Source organism: Lissotriton vulgaris, chromosome 2_1 (assembly GCF_964263255.1).
Source record: "Lissotriton vulgaris chromosome 2_1, aLisVul1.2, whole genome shotgun sequence".
Lineage (NCBI taxonomy): Eukaryota > Metazoa > Chordata > Amphibia > Caudata > Salamandridae > Lissotriton > Lissotriton vulgaris.
The window spans coordinates 774,258,004-774,274,615 of record NC_141687.1 but is presented as its reverse complement, the minus strand read 5'-3'; the positions used below and the strand labels follow the sequence as shown (position 1 = coordinate 774,274,615).

The window sequence follows — 16,612 nt, the reverse complement described above, 5'->3', positions numbered from 1 at the left end:
TATTTCTGCCTCCTTTGTGGGATCTTATTGCATGCTCCGGCGTTCGGGATATCCTGTACTTAAAGTTAGCATTTCCCCCTGTGGAGCACTCGCTCCCAGACCCACATTCGTCTCCACATCCATTACTTGGGGCAACACGGCTATCTCATGCATGCCTTTGTTCAAACATATTGCTTCTTGTGAATCCGTGTTTTTCACATTGCCTCCGCTTCCTCTATCACCCAATGTGCTGGCATCCACATTGCACATTTCTAGTTCCAGCCTGATAGAAGCACTATGATCACTATGTTTCCCCTCTCCCCCAGTACCTCTCGATATGCCTCCGGCTCCTCCTCCTTCTCTAAGAGGCTTCGCGTCCACCACCTTCACCTCCATGCCTTTGGCTCCGCCCCCACTGGACACTCCGCCTACTAAAGAATCTCGAGGCACACATTCTGTAACCTCAGACAGAGTCGGATGCAGAGCCGTCGCTCCCACCTCTGCTCCCACTGCAGCCGCCGCTCCAGTCTCTTCACTTGCTTCGCTCTCTATGGCTCTTGCGGTTTCCACCACCGCTGCAGCCGATTGTCCTGCAGGCTCCGTCGCTAACTCTGCCACTCCGGTTTTCAACAGTAACTGGGTCTGTGGGCCAGACTCCGCGCCATCCACTACGGCAGATACACTCTGCAGCAAGCCTGTTTCCGATCCTGTCTCAGCGCACATCGTTGCAGTAGACGCCGAAGCTGGCTCCATTTCGACTATGTTATGTTAATTAACAAATGTGAGAAACTAATTAAGGTCCCAGAGTGGCATCATAAAGGGCAAAAAACTTTACGAACTGTAACAGCAGTGATGTGATTTACCTTATCCATTGCCCTTGCAAAATGTTATATGTGGGGCAAACAAAGCAAAAGATCAAGACAAGGATTTGCCAACACCGGAGCCGCATTCGCTGCAAAACACCCAATGCTCCACTGGTGGATCATTTTACCAGCAAAGGACACACTGACAATGATCTGCGATGGACAGTCCTCAAGTCAGTAAAGCTGCCGCCGCGTGGAGGTGACATTGGACTCTTGCTCAATAGAGAAGAACTAAAAATGATTCTGCTCTTGGACAGTATACGAACTGGCCTCAATCGTAATGAGGATTGGACCTCACTTTTGTGAAATTACTCTAGTGGTTCTGTGAATTGGGACTGGACGTTCCCTCTCTGTTAAGGATAAATCCTTCAAAATGTATTATGAATGCTCTTTTAATCCTGTGTCTGCATATTGGTTAATTAACTCACTTGCATGATGCCCAGAGATTGCCTTAAATCACCTCGTTGGTTCCCTCTCTATGCACCCGATCACTATCCTTGCACACCACTCCAAGATGTCTCCCACTGTAGGTTGCCTGGCCCCACCAATATGGCCGCTAAAATGCACCAAAGTCCCTTTCAATATGGCCGACGCCATTATCTAACTGAGCACGCCCTGATTCTGGCGTTCTACGGCGCGATTCGGCACCGAGTAGACCTGCTCGCTGGTTCCATTGTGAACTTCAGGCAAGACAACCCCCTTGTGATCTAGGGTTAGATCGCTCCTTGAGGCCCTTATGGTTTCAATTAATTCCTTATTCCCCTTTTTCTCCCTAGGAGCGTCCCAACGGGCAAACGTGCTCCGTGTACCATTTTATAGGTAAGCTTCGGCCTCTCGCAGCTCTTAAACCTCGTCCCGCAGCGCACAATTGCCGTATGAGCTTTCCCCTTCACTTGCAGGTTCCAATTGCCCCAGTTCCGTGACATTTACCTACCACGGAAGACATACTCGCGACCTAAGCTATAACAGCGTGATACTGCGAGCCCTTGTGCTTCTACGATATCCGAGCCAATCACTTTAATGGCGGCCCCTCAGGTGAGACACTACTCCTGGCCAGGGTTATAGCGCTGTCAATTCTCCGTACCCGAGCATGGTCATATTGTAATCTAATATGTAATTCCGTTTATAGGCATCTACCTGCGAAACCTGGCCTAGACTGACACGCCACCCCTGCGCCCTCTGGAGCATAATTTTTCTCCACCTCCGCGCCCTTCCAGACATCCAAGTAGTTTGTCAGGTAAATCCCCTTAATAACCAGGTATCCCAGCCGAGGTTAGAAATCTGATTAACTATGTACTTAATTCCTCTAGGCTCGCACTTCTCCCCTTCTCCAGTCCATGTGAATCGTCACTCGCGCTGTGATTAATATCGGGCATGGTAAGCTTCTCCTCCCTTCTATAATTCACCCTATGCTCTCTGCATAAATTCCCAAATTCACTGTGTCCTAAACCCCGCAGGTTCTTGCGCCTCACTGAAGCGCAAGCTTCAACAAAATCCTACCTACAGACAGTTTGCTCGCCCTTGGAACCTATAAGTCCCTTCCACCGGTTCTAGGTAATTAAGCCGCCCATTGTCACTATTGCTTCAATTAGCATGAATGCTGCTAATCGTTCACCCTCACCACTTGTCACTCCTCCTCGAACTAGGCACAGCCAAGCACAATCACCCAGATGCCACAAAGATTAGCATCAGTGGCATGGCACAAATTGCTCACCGGTTTTTACACAAGCGCCGTGACTGCATTGCATTTTGAAGCCTGACACCTCCTCACATGTATGCTCAACTGCACTCTTGAGCATCATCGACAAGGCATGAACAAAAAACGCTGTGGATGCTTGGCACTGAATGCCTGACACTTTCTCACATGTATGCACTTCAGAGCATGGTATGTTTTCGCGATAATTTAATCTATGAGTTACACAGCTGGCTAATTGTATTTTATATGTTCCCTTTCCTCCTGTCAACATAGGCTTTTAAACTCAGGCAGACACTAAATGTCCTGATGATGATCCATTATTTGTAACTGGATCGAAACGCCGTCGACAAAATATGTGGTTTAAGCACTAGTTCACGATTATGTGTCAAAAATTCATGTGTTTCCCACATATGTGAAGCAATTATACTGTAAGATTAACCGTTTTTGCTCACGTTCCTTTGAATGCCTGAAAATCCCTAGTTTTGTGTACCGTGTATTGTATGTCTAGTACTGTGGATACAGGACTGTGCCCCACTGCTTTATTTGTTGTTCTGGTTTATGTGCTCTATTTAAGTATTGAATAAATTTTGAAGTCGGGCTGGACTTCCTGTTCATTATAGTGCTTACTGTGGCCTATAATTACTATTAATTGTTAATTTTCCCTGGTCAATGACCGTTGTTTCTTACTAAGTTGATACCCTAGGTCCTTGCATACCTATAGGGTTCCCTTGTCTGTTAAAAATAAGACCGTGTATGTGGGTCACGTTGGTTAATTGAAAAGCCAGGTTTTCTAGTGGAATTCAAAAAGAGAGGAGAATGCTCTGATGTGGAGTGGGTGGTTGTTCCATGTTTTAAGAGCGAAGCAAGGGAACACCAGTCCTGTTCTTGTTATGTGTATGCATGAGATGTGCGTGGGTAGGAGTCCTGCAGAGCGGAGGGATTAGTGTGTATGCAAGAAGGAGATGCAACTTTTCAGGTAGGTGGTGCATAAGTTGTGAGGTGCTTTGAATGGAAGTGTGAGGAGTTGAAATTAGCTTGTTTGTGTATCAGGAGGAAGCAGAGCTCTCTGCAGTGTGGTGTGATGTGATTTCTCTGTTGGAGGTTGAAGATAAGCTGGTTGCAGAGTTTTGGATGGTTTGTACTTTTCTGGTGAAGTGCTTGGAGATCCCAGAATAGAGAGTTTTCCCGTTGTCCAACTTGCTGGTGACTGGGGTGTGAGTGACAGCTTTTCTCGTTTTCCCTGGGAGACATTTGAAGTTCTTCCTCAACATACTCAGGGTGTGGAAGTAGGATGTAGTGACAGTGTGGACTTGTACAGCCATGTCCAGTTTGTAGTTGAAGATGAGGATCACAAGTTCCTGGCGAGGGAGCAAGGTGGGGGTCAGTTCTGCCGGCCACCAGTTGAGGTTCCATGGTGAGGTGTTCTTGTTGGCAATCACCACTTCTCTCTTATTAGTGTTGAGCTTGAGATAGCTGGTTTTCATCCAAAAAGGGACTTCAGTTATGCAGGTCAAGTACTGATTTCTTGTTATGGGGGGGGACTAGTCTCCGAGGAAGAGTATGAGCTGTGTGTCGTCGGCATAGGAGAGGATGCTGATCTTGTGTTAGTTGGATGACGTTGGCTAGAGGGACCATGTATGCGTATGGTGGGGCTCAGCAATTAACCTAGAGGCAACCACAGAGGAGTCTGCAGGCTTTCAAGAAGTAAGATGCCAGGTTGCCAGGTGCTGGTTGACAGCTTGTTTTTTATCCGATAAGAAGCAGATTCAGCGGAGAGCAGGTCTTTGGATACCAAGCTTGTGCAGGTGCCTGATGAGGATGGGGTGTGAGACAATGCCAAATGCTGCGAGTCCAGGAGAATCATGGCTGTCTTGTTTCCTCAGTTAATGATCATGGGGATGTCAGCTGTGGCGGTGAGGAGTGCTGTGATTGGGCCTGAATCTAGACTGTATGGTGTCTTCAGGAGTCAGTCGTCCAGGGAAGGGAAAACTAGTATACCCAACCTTTGAAGATGTATTGTGACCACTGCTATTCTTTTCAAGAGCACTACAGGGGCACTGGTGAGGCAGAAAGAGAGCACGAAAAACTGAAAATGCTCCTGGCCCAACTTGAGCAGCATGTAAATTCTGCAGATGGGAATTTGAAAATAAGCATCATGCAGGTTTAGCACTACCACCCAGCCCTCCAGATCCAGGGCAGATAGAAATTGGTCCAACGACCACTCTGAATTTATCCATCGTCTGGAAGCAGTTGAAAGGGCGAAGATTTAAAATAGGATGAAGGCCTCTGTTCTTCAGCATAAGGAAATAATAGGCGTAACATCTGGTCTCTAGTTCCGAGGTTGTGCCTTCAGTACCGCTCCTTCAGCCAAAAGTACGGCCACTTCCTGGCACAAAATGGATAAAGGATCATCTGAGAGCTGCTATGGTATGGGTGGAATATGTGGAAGGTAGGCCCGGAATGGAAGGGCATAATTCTATTGCACTATTTGGAGAACTCATTTGTCAGATGTAATGCTCTTCCTCCCTTGGAGGTAACAACTTATATTTCCTTCAAGGGGATCAGTTGTGTGCTTCAGAAGGCAATCCAAAGTGGCTTGGAAGCTGAAGCAGGAGGGGTAGGGGAATAGGTGGCACAATACAATACACCAGAATTTTTAAAGCGCACGGCTGCCTTTGAAAGGTATTCCGGTGCTAGCAGTTTTAAAATGCACTAAAGAATAAGTCGTAAGATACAAGGAGCCCAATTATCAAATAAATATGTTTTCAGTAGTCTGGGGAAAATGGACTCAGAGGGATCAAAACAGAGGGTTCGAGTAAGCGAGTTTCAAAGTTTTGCAGCTAAAAAGGAAAAAGAACATCTGCCTCTTCTAGCCTTATTAATCCTTGGGATACTTAATAGAGTCTGTCCTGATGGTAGGGAAGCAGAATTTTCCTCAAATAACCAGAGCCTTTATGCTTGATAGCTCTATAGGCGAGTGTTAAGACTTTGAATTTTATACAACTGGCCACAGGCAGCCAATAAAGACTCCACCGATGGGACAAAACTGGGACGTGAGCAGGTAGCTTCAAAATCAGCTGAGCTGCAGCATTTTGAATACTCTGCAAACGGTGAAGCAGGTAAGACAGTAAACCAAAATACAAGCTATTTACATAACCCAGTTTTGAGGTTATCAGAGCATAGATTTTTTTTGGTTAAATTTGTTTATTGGGATTTTTCATGTCATGGTACATAGTTCTACATCATCATTAACACATGTTAACAGGCGATTACAGGCATTCAGATGGTTCCATTGCAGTGTGGATCGACAATCCGATCATACATTAGAAATCATGTGCAGACAACCACTGATGGCTATTCTCGTCCTCCCAGACCAATCTGGGTTTTTACCCAGTCGATCTACAGCTCACAACACCAGAACGCTGTTTGCGTTATCGCCATACCTTACCCAAAACACGAAAGCTGCTGCAGTCCTTTTAGACGCAGCAAAAGCCTTCGATTCAATTGAATGGCCCTACCTCCACACTATACTACAACGGATGGGATTCCCCCCAATCTTCCTACAATGGTTCGTATATTGCCTACGGCAGAAATAGAAGTTAATAAAGATGTATCGGATGCTATACCAATTGCAAGAGGCACAAGACAGGGGTGCCCTTTGTCCTCTTTACTTTTTGCAATAGCCCTCTAACCATTGGTATGCAAAATACGACAGGGTCATAAATGTTCTGTGCTCCAATTCCCACAAAGGCAATTAAACATCTCGCTTTATGCAGATGATATGGTGTTATACGTTTGTGACCCTGATACAAACCTGTCCCCTCTTCTGAGGGAATATATTAAATTTGGCCGTTACTTCGGGCTCCAAATTAACTGGTCTAAGTCTATCATATTTGCTTTAACAGACAACACACCCTCATCCTGCAGAATTTGCACTTGAATGGCAGACTGATCCCGTCAAATATCTCGGGATCTGGTATCATCAGGATCCAGACATAGTAATTCGCACAAACTACGGGAGAGCAATCAGTGCACTAGAGGACAGAATAAAGCGTTGGATTCACCTGCCATTATCATTGCCAGACCGCTTGGCCAATGTCAAGATGGTCATCTTACCTAAACTTTTATACCTCTTCAATAACATCCCCATCACACCCCGACAGCCGTATTTAAAAGGCTGAACACTATGGTAACTCGACTAATATGAGCGGGTAAACAATCCCGCATTGAACTACGTGTCCTTTCATTACCCTTCTCCAGGGGAGGTTTTAAAGTCCCAGATTTTCTCCTGTACTATTTGTATGCTCAAGAGCAATATGCGCACTATTGATATCACTGTGTCCTACCGCAAGTGGCGATTGAAGGAGACGCACACCCATTCCCACTAACTGCTATACTACCCCATCGTAAGCCCCCACTTCACTCCCGCGACATTAATACTATTGACGCTACCAATGCAGCATGGCGTAAGATGGGCAACCTGGTGCGCAAATTGCCGCTCTATGCACCTGCGATGCCTCTGCAACATCATCCAGAATTGTCAGTCACCCAAGAACAAGTGGGAACAGATTTGCTGAGGCAAGTGGGTATTGATACACTGGGGGATCTGTACAATAATGGCACTTTTATAGACCCTAATGAACTATAATATATCAGTAATCAGACATTACTTTTTCGGTTCACATATTATAGACTACAGGGAGCCATCAAGAAGCTTTACCCTTCTTACCCTAATGAGCCACCACAACTATCCTATCGCATATGATATCGAAATTATACATCCAACTGCAGGGAGACATTGATGATACCACGCACAAAGCGTTAGAGAGATGGAATAACACGCTTGAGAACCGCCTCACGGAGGACGAATGGGCGACTTGTGTCGCCTTAACCGGCATGCTCACACCAAATGGCAACCTGCGCCTTTTGCACTACAAGTACCTGCATCAAACATATCATACCACTGCCCGACTTTATAAATATAAGTCTTCAGTCAGACGCATGGTGTCAACGCTGTGGTGCAGATAATGCCAATTTTATACATCTCGCCTGGGACTGTGAGTTAATTAGTGTATACTGGGTAAAGGTTTTTAAGATGCTGGGTGAAATGGTGGGTGTCAATATTGAATGCACGATTCGCTCATGTTTGCTAGGACTCATCCACAATGTACGAGCTACCAAGCGTACATTTTGCATGATAGCGCTACTCCTGGCTAAACGGAGGGTTTCATTATGCTGGGGTGGCAGGGATGCCCCAAAAACCAAACAATGGCTTAAAGACATGGCCTATTGTAGGGATACCCTAAAAAAGTATGAGGAAGAGTTGCCAACTGGTTCCAAACCAAGAGATTACTGGATATACCTGGTTGAATATCTACAAGCGAATCAAACTGATTAAATGTGTATTGAGATGTAAAACGAACTAATATGTTCCACGGTGATAATGACATTTGCAATATATTGGATGGTGGATGTAATTGTACTGCAATCTGTATGTTGATAACATGTTTTTTGGACTTTGTAAGTCTTGCAAAATGTTAATTAAAAAAAAAGAAATCATGTGCAGGCTATAATGAGATCAACTGGGGGTTATCCGTCAGCTGGACTCTACCTACCCGTGTGCTTGTTTTGGTGCCTGTTTATGTGATTTTCCCAGAGGTGTGAATTGGTGTTTTGTCCCCATCTCTATCTCCGTGAATCGTCGTGTGTATGGTCCATGATTGTGTTCCCAGTTGTGGTAGGACGATTTTTTTTTGGGGTGGGGGGGGGGTTCCGGGGGAAAGCATAGAACTGTTAACTGTGGAAGGGGGTTGGGGGGTGGGGGGAGGTTGGGGAACTGTAGGAATATAGCTTGGTAGCTGTCAGTCGCGTGGCTAATTCTGATTTGCTTACAGTATGTTGTGGTGATTGTAGTGGGGGAGAGAGGGGTTGGGGGCACCCCTTAACTGACGTGGGGGAGCTTGTCTAGTAGTGTCTAAACATGCTGTTGATCCTATGAATCACGAGGTTGTCTCCGGCCGGTTATTGTTTGTTCTATGGGGGAAAGGGGTGGGGTTTGGGATTGAGATTGCGTGGTCCTGGGAGATTCCTCTTGTGTGGTCTCCTGTATAAATTGAAATAGTAGTTGTGCCCATTCCAGAGATATGGGATGGTTACATATCCCTCTAACTTCCTCGTCCCTCAGTGTGCCTTCTTCCCCCACCCCCATTTTTTCATGGCGCCTATCCAGGCTGCTTCTGGGGGTTCTGCTGGGGCCCTCCAATGCATGGCTATTCCTCGTTTCGCTAAAAGAATGTCTAGGGATGCAAATCTGCACTGTACTTTCTCTGTCTTCCACTGTACTTTCTCTGTCTTCCACCTGCGGAAGACCCCTAAGGCACACGCCTCTCATGTAGATATGGTCATGAGGTTGACCGTTGCTCGGAGTGTCTGGTGCACCCTATTCCAATACAGTTGCATTATGGGACAGTCCCAAAACATATGTTTAAAATCTGCCTCCTGAGTCTGGCATCTAGGGCATGCAAAATGTGTCTCGGGATAAAAGCGATGTAGTTGGTGCGGTGTTAGGTATGACCGGTGCAAGATATTGAATTGGATGTTTTTGAAGCGTGCGTTCCTAGAGACCTTTTTGGGGTACTCCCATTCTCGGTCATGGAACACCCGTCCCGCCGCATCCTCCCATTTCTGCCGTAATCTATGTAAGGGGGTAGTGATCAATTACCGGATCGCTTTGTAGTGCCAGGTGACTAAGTGCCTCGCGTACCCATGCGCAGAATGGTGTGCAGCACCGGATGTGTCGTTGGTTCCCCCGCATTAAGATTCCTGTAATGTCGGCCGCTATATAATAATCGTCGATGTGTCAGGAATTGTCCCGGCGGAAGGTCGTAGCATTCCATCAGTTGAGCATATGTGCGCAGCTGTCCGTCTTCACACAGGGACTCGACCTCTGTCACGGACGTGTAATATTTCTCCTGTTGGGGAAACCCTACCAATGGGAGTAGTTGGGAGTATATGCATCTACGGGTTATTGATACTTGTAGGGGGTGTGTACAAATTAGTTTGGTACCTGGCATTAGTATTCTCTGAATGGCCGGGAGAGGCCCTCGACCTTCATCGGTGAACGTCTCTCCTATATGGCTTTCAGCTGTCCAATGGGACAACCACTGAAGTTGAGCTGCCAAGAAGTATGCTTCAAAGGAAGGAGCTCGCAGTCCCCCTTGAGCTGTAGGTAAGTACAGTGTGTTTAGGGCTACCCTGTGTCTACCGCCCCCCCCATATTAATGTTGTGAGTAATGTATCTAGCTCCCGGAATAAGGAGTTACTGGGAGATTGGTGAAGGAGTAGAGTAGTCTGGGAACCATAATCATTTTTGCTATGGCTATGCACCCAAAGGGGGCCAGGGGTAGGGTTTTCCAGAAGGTGACCGCCGCACGGAGTCCCGCTAATGTTTTGCAATGGTTCCCCTCATAAAGCTCCTGGGTGAGCGATATAACCTCACCCCTATCTATCGGGGTGCTGTAACACTCCAACCAAGTTTCTGGGTTCCTATTGTTAAGTCTAAGGGAGCTAAGTGGAAAGATCGTGGATTTTTCCCAATTGACTCCAAGTCCGGAGGCCTCTGCGAAGTCTAGTAATTATGTCCATATCGGTGTAGGGTCGCTTGTGACATCCCAAACATAAATCAGAAGGCCATCTGCGTATAGTGATATGCAGTGCACCGTGTTTTCAATTGGGATACCCCATGTCTCTCCCCTCGGACGTAAGCGTATGGCCAAGGGCTCGACTGCCAGAGCAAACAGGAGGGGGGACAGAGGGCTCCCCTGCCTGGTCCCTCGTTCCACCAGAAATGGGGCCCGAGATGTACTTCCCTATTCTCACCCTAGATGTGAGGTCCTTGTACAGGAGTTGTGTGTCCGCCAGTAGGGTCGATCCGACACGTTTTCTACGGAGGACGGTGAATAGGTATGACAGATTTTAATGTAGAAAAACAGCTGTAAGAAACAGATGTAACCTGAAGTTAAAGGGATAAATTGGAGTCAAATTTGGCCATCATGTTTCTTGCCACTGCTGCAGGAAGGGGAGGGGGCCTGAGTTCCAAAGGCTACCAATCATAAGCATCAGGATAGCAATCAGTGTAAAAAAAAAATAATCTGTTTTCTCAGGGTTCAGCCTGAGGCAGTTAATATTTACCCATTTGCCAACGGCATCCTTTAAAACGCAGTCAATGCACCCACCTCCTTCTCCTGGAATGAGAGCGTCAACTGTGTATCATCTGGCTAAGAGATAATCCTAATTCCCCATGCCTCAACTAACTTAGATAGGGGGGCCAAGATGTACTCTACACTCAAGTGGTTTAACCATGGATGTAAAAGGGGTTTGGGGGGTGGGGGGAGGACCCGTTGCGAGCGATCCTCCATATAGGCCTTCAGCCAGGCCCATGAAGGACTGTGAATGCCCACCTCCCATAGTCTGTCCAGCAGGATAGAGTGGAAAACAGTACCGCAGGACGCTGACAAATCAAGAAGGACAACCATTGCTACTGAGCCCTGATCAAGAATAACCAGAATGAATTAGGTGACCTCCAAGCAGATTCTCTGCTATAACCAGCGCGAAATCCTGACTGAGTGCAATGAAGAATGTTGTGTTTTTCCAGAAAATCTGTAATTTGTTAATCTACTCATTTTAACAGCGGCTGGAAGCAAGGAAATTAGTCGAAAATTACTAAGCACCTTAAGGTCTGCATTAGCAGTTCCTGATGGCTTACATTTTGTCAGATGAATCCCTGACCCAGACTTCGAAAGGACTGGGGGGTCCGGTGCTGGGGCAGTGGGCCTTAGTGGTGTCCTTGAGCCAAACCCCTTCCAAAGCTTCAAAAGAATGAAATTATTGGGGATATTGTTGCAAGGGTGCAGAAAGGCCCAGGGAGCACACAGTGGCCTACATTTTTGGAAGTACTCTAGTGCAGAGTCTGTCTCATCTCTGAAGAGATGGGTGCAGTCAAATGGCATATCCATTAACGATGTTTGGATTTCATCCAAAGAAACAGTGGATATTATCCATGAGTAGAGCTGCAGCACCACACTGGTACCGACTACCCTGTCTAAGCAGTCAGTAATTTCCAGTTCAGAACGAATTACACATTTGGCTGCATCTTGGCCATCCTGGATGATCTATGCTAAATTGGTCAGTGATTGTCCTTCAGTTCTCGCAAACCATATCACACAATGCTTGCAACTGCAAGTATCTTTTTAAGAGGCAGATGACTTTGACTGAATAAAAGAAGAGACTATCAGAAGAAAATATCCGTTTTGCAGAGTCATGTTTAAATTCCATATCAGGCGGAGCTGTAGGAAATGAGTTTGGGTTCAGCTTGCTAATACACACATTGCTAACCAGGCTTTCGGGTGTAGGATGCGGAGTAAGGAAGGCAGGGTTTCGGGGCTGGTCCATGGAGTCTAGCCACTTGCCTATTTACCAATGACCAAGAGCAAGGTCTGGCTCAGGTGCCGTTTAAAATGTCCATGAGACCTCCCTTTCAACGAAGAAGTTGGCCCACAGATGCCTACCCGGGCTGTAGAACTATCAGCACATTAGTCTTGACTTCAAAGAACAGTCGCAGTAGGTCCATCACTTTCACTGAACACCAGATGATAACCGCAGAAAAGGCAGATTATTTCGTTGAAGGTCCAAGGGGGAACTCAACCCAGTATGAGGACAGGTGGCAAGTCCTCTGGCCTCCTGCAAATCCACGTACAGACCATCATCATTGTAATCCCTATTATCTCCACTGTCATCTCTTTGGTTATGCTGGCTTTGATTAGAGTCTGATCCAAGCAAAGTTTGTGAAGCTTGAGTGTGACACCAAGCAGGGGCAAGGTCAGCGTTGTGTAGGAGTCAGAATGAGGTTGGATTGGTTTAATCAGGACTGGTATAGGACAAAATTGTGGATGAGGGCGGGTCAGGTTCTGTTAAGAGTTAGAAACAAACAACTGCTTCAACCTACAGTGTCGTTGAGGCAGAATCTAGCATGGATCGCGGCATTGGGGTCAAAGTCAGGGTGGATGTTAACCACGGAGTCAGAGCGGACCCCGAAACACGGTCAAGAGGCATCAAGGACAGATCTGCCAGTGGTAATCTGACTGAAGACCTCCTTGGAAATTGTGTATCACCAAGGAGCATCAGACAGAGCAGGAAGCGTGCCGTGAATCTGGCCTCTTTAAAAGCATCCATCTGTTGTGAGGTTACCTACAGACACAGAAACAAAAACTCATAGCACATAGGTACGAGTTGGGGAAATTGGTTTCTCAGTAGGAGACAGACGATTAAGCACCTTGGCATCCCCAACGACTTCTCAGGTTGAGAGTGGTAGGATGGAGAAAAATTCTGCTTTGTTGTCTTGTGTTTCTTTTTAGACTTTGACCTACCTGATGACTTTTAATGTGAGGAAGATCTTTTGCGAGAATGGCTTCGAGATTGAGTGCGAGTCTGTGCACTTAAAAGTTCTCACAAGACTGAGTTGTGCGTAGACCCTAAACAACAGAGACAGACCACATGGGGAGACACCCGTTTGTGACAGTCCCTACAAGGCTTAAACACTGCAGTTTTAGGTCTAACATGAGCCTTGCACACTGTGAAAATATTTTTGGAGGAACAAATTGTCGAAAGACAAGGAAAACCTTTGGGAGCGAGCTTCAGATCTTTGTCCAAAGGCGTAGAAAGAAAGGAAGTGACATCAGTGAGCAGATATGGGGATTATATGTGGCTCTGGAGTCACTTCCAGCCAAACATTGAAACTTTTCACAAGGTGAGGAATCTGCGGTTAGAAAAATCCATCAGCAATATGAGACGCCAATCTGTATATCCATTGTTGTTAGTTGTTCGATAATGCCCCAGTAAATAGTCAGCGAGTCCCGCCTCTAAAAAATGGTTTGTTATTCTATTTGTTTTTACACTTCATACTGATTTTGTGTGATAGGGGTGCAAACGTTGCGTGTGATCATTTCATTATAATTTAGTCATGGACAAGTGATCATCTTAGCAGGGGCTTGGCAGTCCTCATCAGATTGGCTCCGGCCATGCACAGCATGGCTTGGAAATTAAGTGCTACCATGAAATATACTGAAAATAAAACCTACTTAAAAACTGTACCCAAACCCCAAAAATAACTCAAATTCACCAGTTACAGTTAGCCCCACACAAAACACATTCCTTAATTTGCCCCACCGACTTGCTCAAAACAGCAATTTATCAATGGTACAGAAAACAAACGAGCCAGCAAGAGAACACTAAGCTGGCATTAGAGGTTTTTGCATGTGTTGTGTGCATTGCTCGACAATCTGAGTGGCTTTGGAAGTCTGAGAGCGAGGAAGCAAAAGACACACAATTGATGGACGGAATGCAGAACAAATCAAAACATTCACCCCCAGTCAAGAGATCTGGGGGTGAATGGATAGCTTGAATCCAGTGGCACAGTGAGCCTGGGAAGTCTGAGCCAGAACCGTAACCCAGTTTTTTCCCCTAGTTTAAAAAAAAAGATATTTTACTGAGGTGGTGATAAAACCTCTATAATTATGGTTGAGTTAGAGGTTCCTTAGGAAAGGCTTTTTTATTAACATTGGTGCCGATTAACAAATCTGCACAACAGCAAAAAAGTTCACCCACCATGGGGTTTTCATTGCAAGTTTCGTTCAGATCCTTTAGACTGTGACAAAGAAAAATGGGATGGAGGTGGCCCAAAAGTGCCATTTCCTATTTTAATTCCCTTAGGAAGTTTGCTTGTTAATACAGAAAAAATGGCTAAATGGAATTACACCACATTTGGCATGAAGGTAGAATGAAGACAGACCTTTAATTTAGTTTCCTTCTTTTGTTGGTTTGGTGTAAATCCATTCATAGTTTTTGAGAAATTAGCTTTTAAAGAAGGACTCTGGTTGGGCATTTAGAGGTTAAACTTCAGATCGCTCAAAAAAAATTCTGGGCTGCTATGGATCCGCAAATATTCTTGAATCCAAGTATTAGAAAACAAATCGTCAAAACCTATTGCACAAGAGGGTTTATTTTCACATCAGCCCTTTTGGATCTATGGATCCTCAAAAAGGATCTGACTCTCTAAAGTAACTGAAAGAAAATGTAGCAGTAGCCATTACAGGACTCGGGGAATTAGGGAATAGGTCCGTGAGGCTTGAACAAAAAAAGTCATATACAGGGGCAAGGTGAGCCTGCCATGACTCCTTGGTCGAGCTCCGAAATGGGAACATTTTAAAAACTATTTTCTATGTTTTCGCCGGATTCAGTACCATATTCGCAGATCTAAGGTACAGCCTTCAGTGTGGATCTACAGATCTTAAATGTTAAATTTTTTTTAAAGATAGAAGGGTCTGGTCAAGGAAGACCCTACGGACAACTGTCATGGGCAGTACTTAGAGCTACTAGTACTGTTCACCACTGGATGCAAGCTTCACAGATTCAAGATACCTGGCAGTCAAGCTGCTAGTACTACCCAGAAGGTACACTATCACTGGGTACAAGCTTCATGGACTTAAAAGGCCCCTCTGCTGCAACTACCCTCTGCCAAACCACCGGGTGCAAGCTTCATGGTGTTAAGGGGCCAGGCTGCTAAAGGGCTAGTACCACCTACCACACCACTACCAGGAGCAAGCTTCAAGGGACTCAGCTACTGAGGGGATAGTACCTCCAGCCTCACCCTCATCAGGAGGAAGCTTCAAGGATTCAAGGGGTAGGACTGCATAGCAGCTAGGACCACCCACCCAGTACAATACTACTAGGTGAAAGCTAGTGAGTGACTTATGCGGGGCTAGTATCACCCGATACACCACCACTGGGTGCAAGGTTCACAGACTCAAGAGTCCTGATTGCGGAGGGGCTAGGACTGCCCGCCTGGTATACCACCACAGGGTGCAAGCTTCACAGATTCATGGGCTCAGCTGCTGTGGCACTAGGCCTGCCCAATACACTACTGCCAGGTTCAAGCTTTACAGGGGACTGGTTACTGAGGGGGTAGTACTGCCCGCAAACCACCAGCAACAAGCTTTAAAGACTCAAAGGACCCTGCTGCCAAGGGTCTAATGAACAAGTTACTTACCTTCAGTAACAATATATCTGTAAGAGACATAGATTAGTTATGGATTCCTTACCTTAGAATTATCCCCAGGCGTCAGACTGGATCCCCATCATTTTTCTTCAACAGTACCCCTGCGTGTTGATAGTGGCGTCAGTCGACTCCGCGTTCGTCGCTGGCGTCGTGGTCTCCGAATGATGTTGCGGTATCTACTTAGATGTCGCCCTCGCGCGCTTACATCAGTTCTTTACACAACATTCCACGCCAGAAGCGCAGAGCCATGCAAGACATTGACCACTGGTGCACAAAACTAGGGCCCTGAAAGGGAGTCCCTTACTCTAAAAGTCAGTTCGCAGAAGGGGGAGGATGGGTTGGGGGTGAGGAATCCATAACTAATAAATGTCTCTTACAGATATATTGTTACCAAAGGTAAGTAACTTGTTCATCTGAAAGAGACAATCAGTTTTGGATTCCTCACCTTAGAATAGTTACCCCAGCAATACTAACCCCGGAGGTGGGTCTGCAAACCAAGTTCACACCAGAAAGTCCTAGAGAACTGAACGGCCAAAGAAGCTGTCTCTCCAGACTTGGCTGCCAGGCAGTAGTGTTTGGTAAACATGTGCAATGAAGCCCATGTGGCTGCCTGACAGATGTCAAGAAGGGGGACTCCACGTCCCAAAGCAGTAGTGGCCCTGGTGGTATAGGTGCGCAAACCCGCTAGAGGGACCTTTTTCGCTAAGGAGTAGCAAATTTGAATGCAAAGAACGGCCCATCTGGAGATGGTCCGTTTTTGCATGGCCCGACCTTTCTTGGCGCCCACATATCCAACAAAGAGCTGGTCGTCCGCCCGGAATTGTTTTGTGTGATCCAGATAGAATGAAAGCGCACATTTTGGATAAAGAAAGTGGAGCCTCTCTTACTCCTTCGAAGGATGCGGGGGCAGGAACAAGGTGGGCAAAGTGATAGTCTGTCCTATGTGGAAAGAGGTAACCACTT

General features: G+C 46.2%; 1 protein-coding gene across 4 annotated transcripts in view; it reads right to left on the bottom strand.

The window, feature by feature from the left end:
* The window catches only part of DYNC1I2 (dynein cytoplasmic 1 intermediate chain 2), a 476,044-nt gene that overhangs the window by 301,841 nt on the left and 157,591 nt on the right, over window positions 1-16,612 (bottom strand). The window lies entirely within an intron of this gene.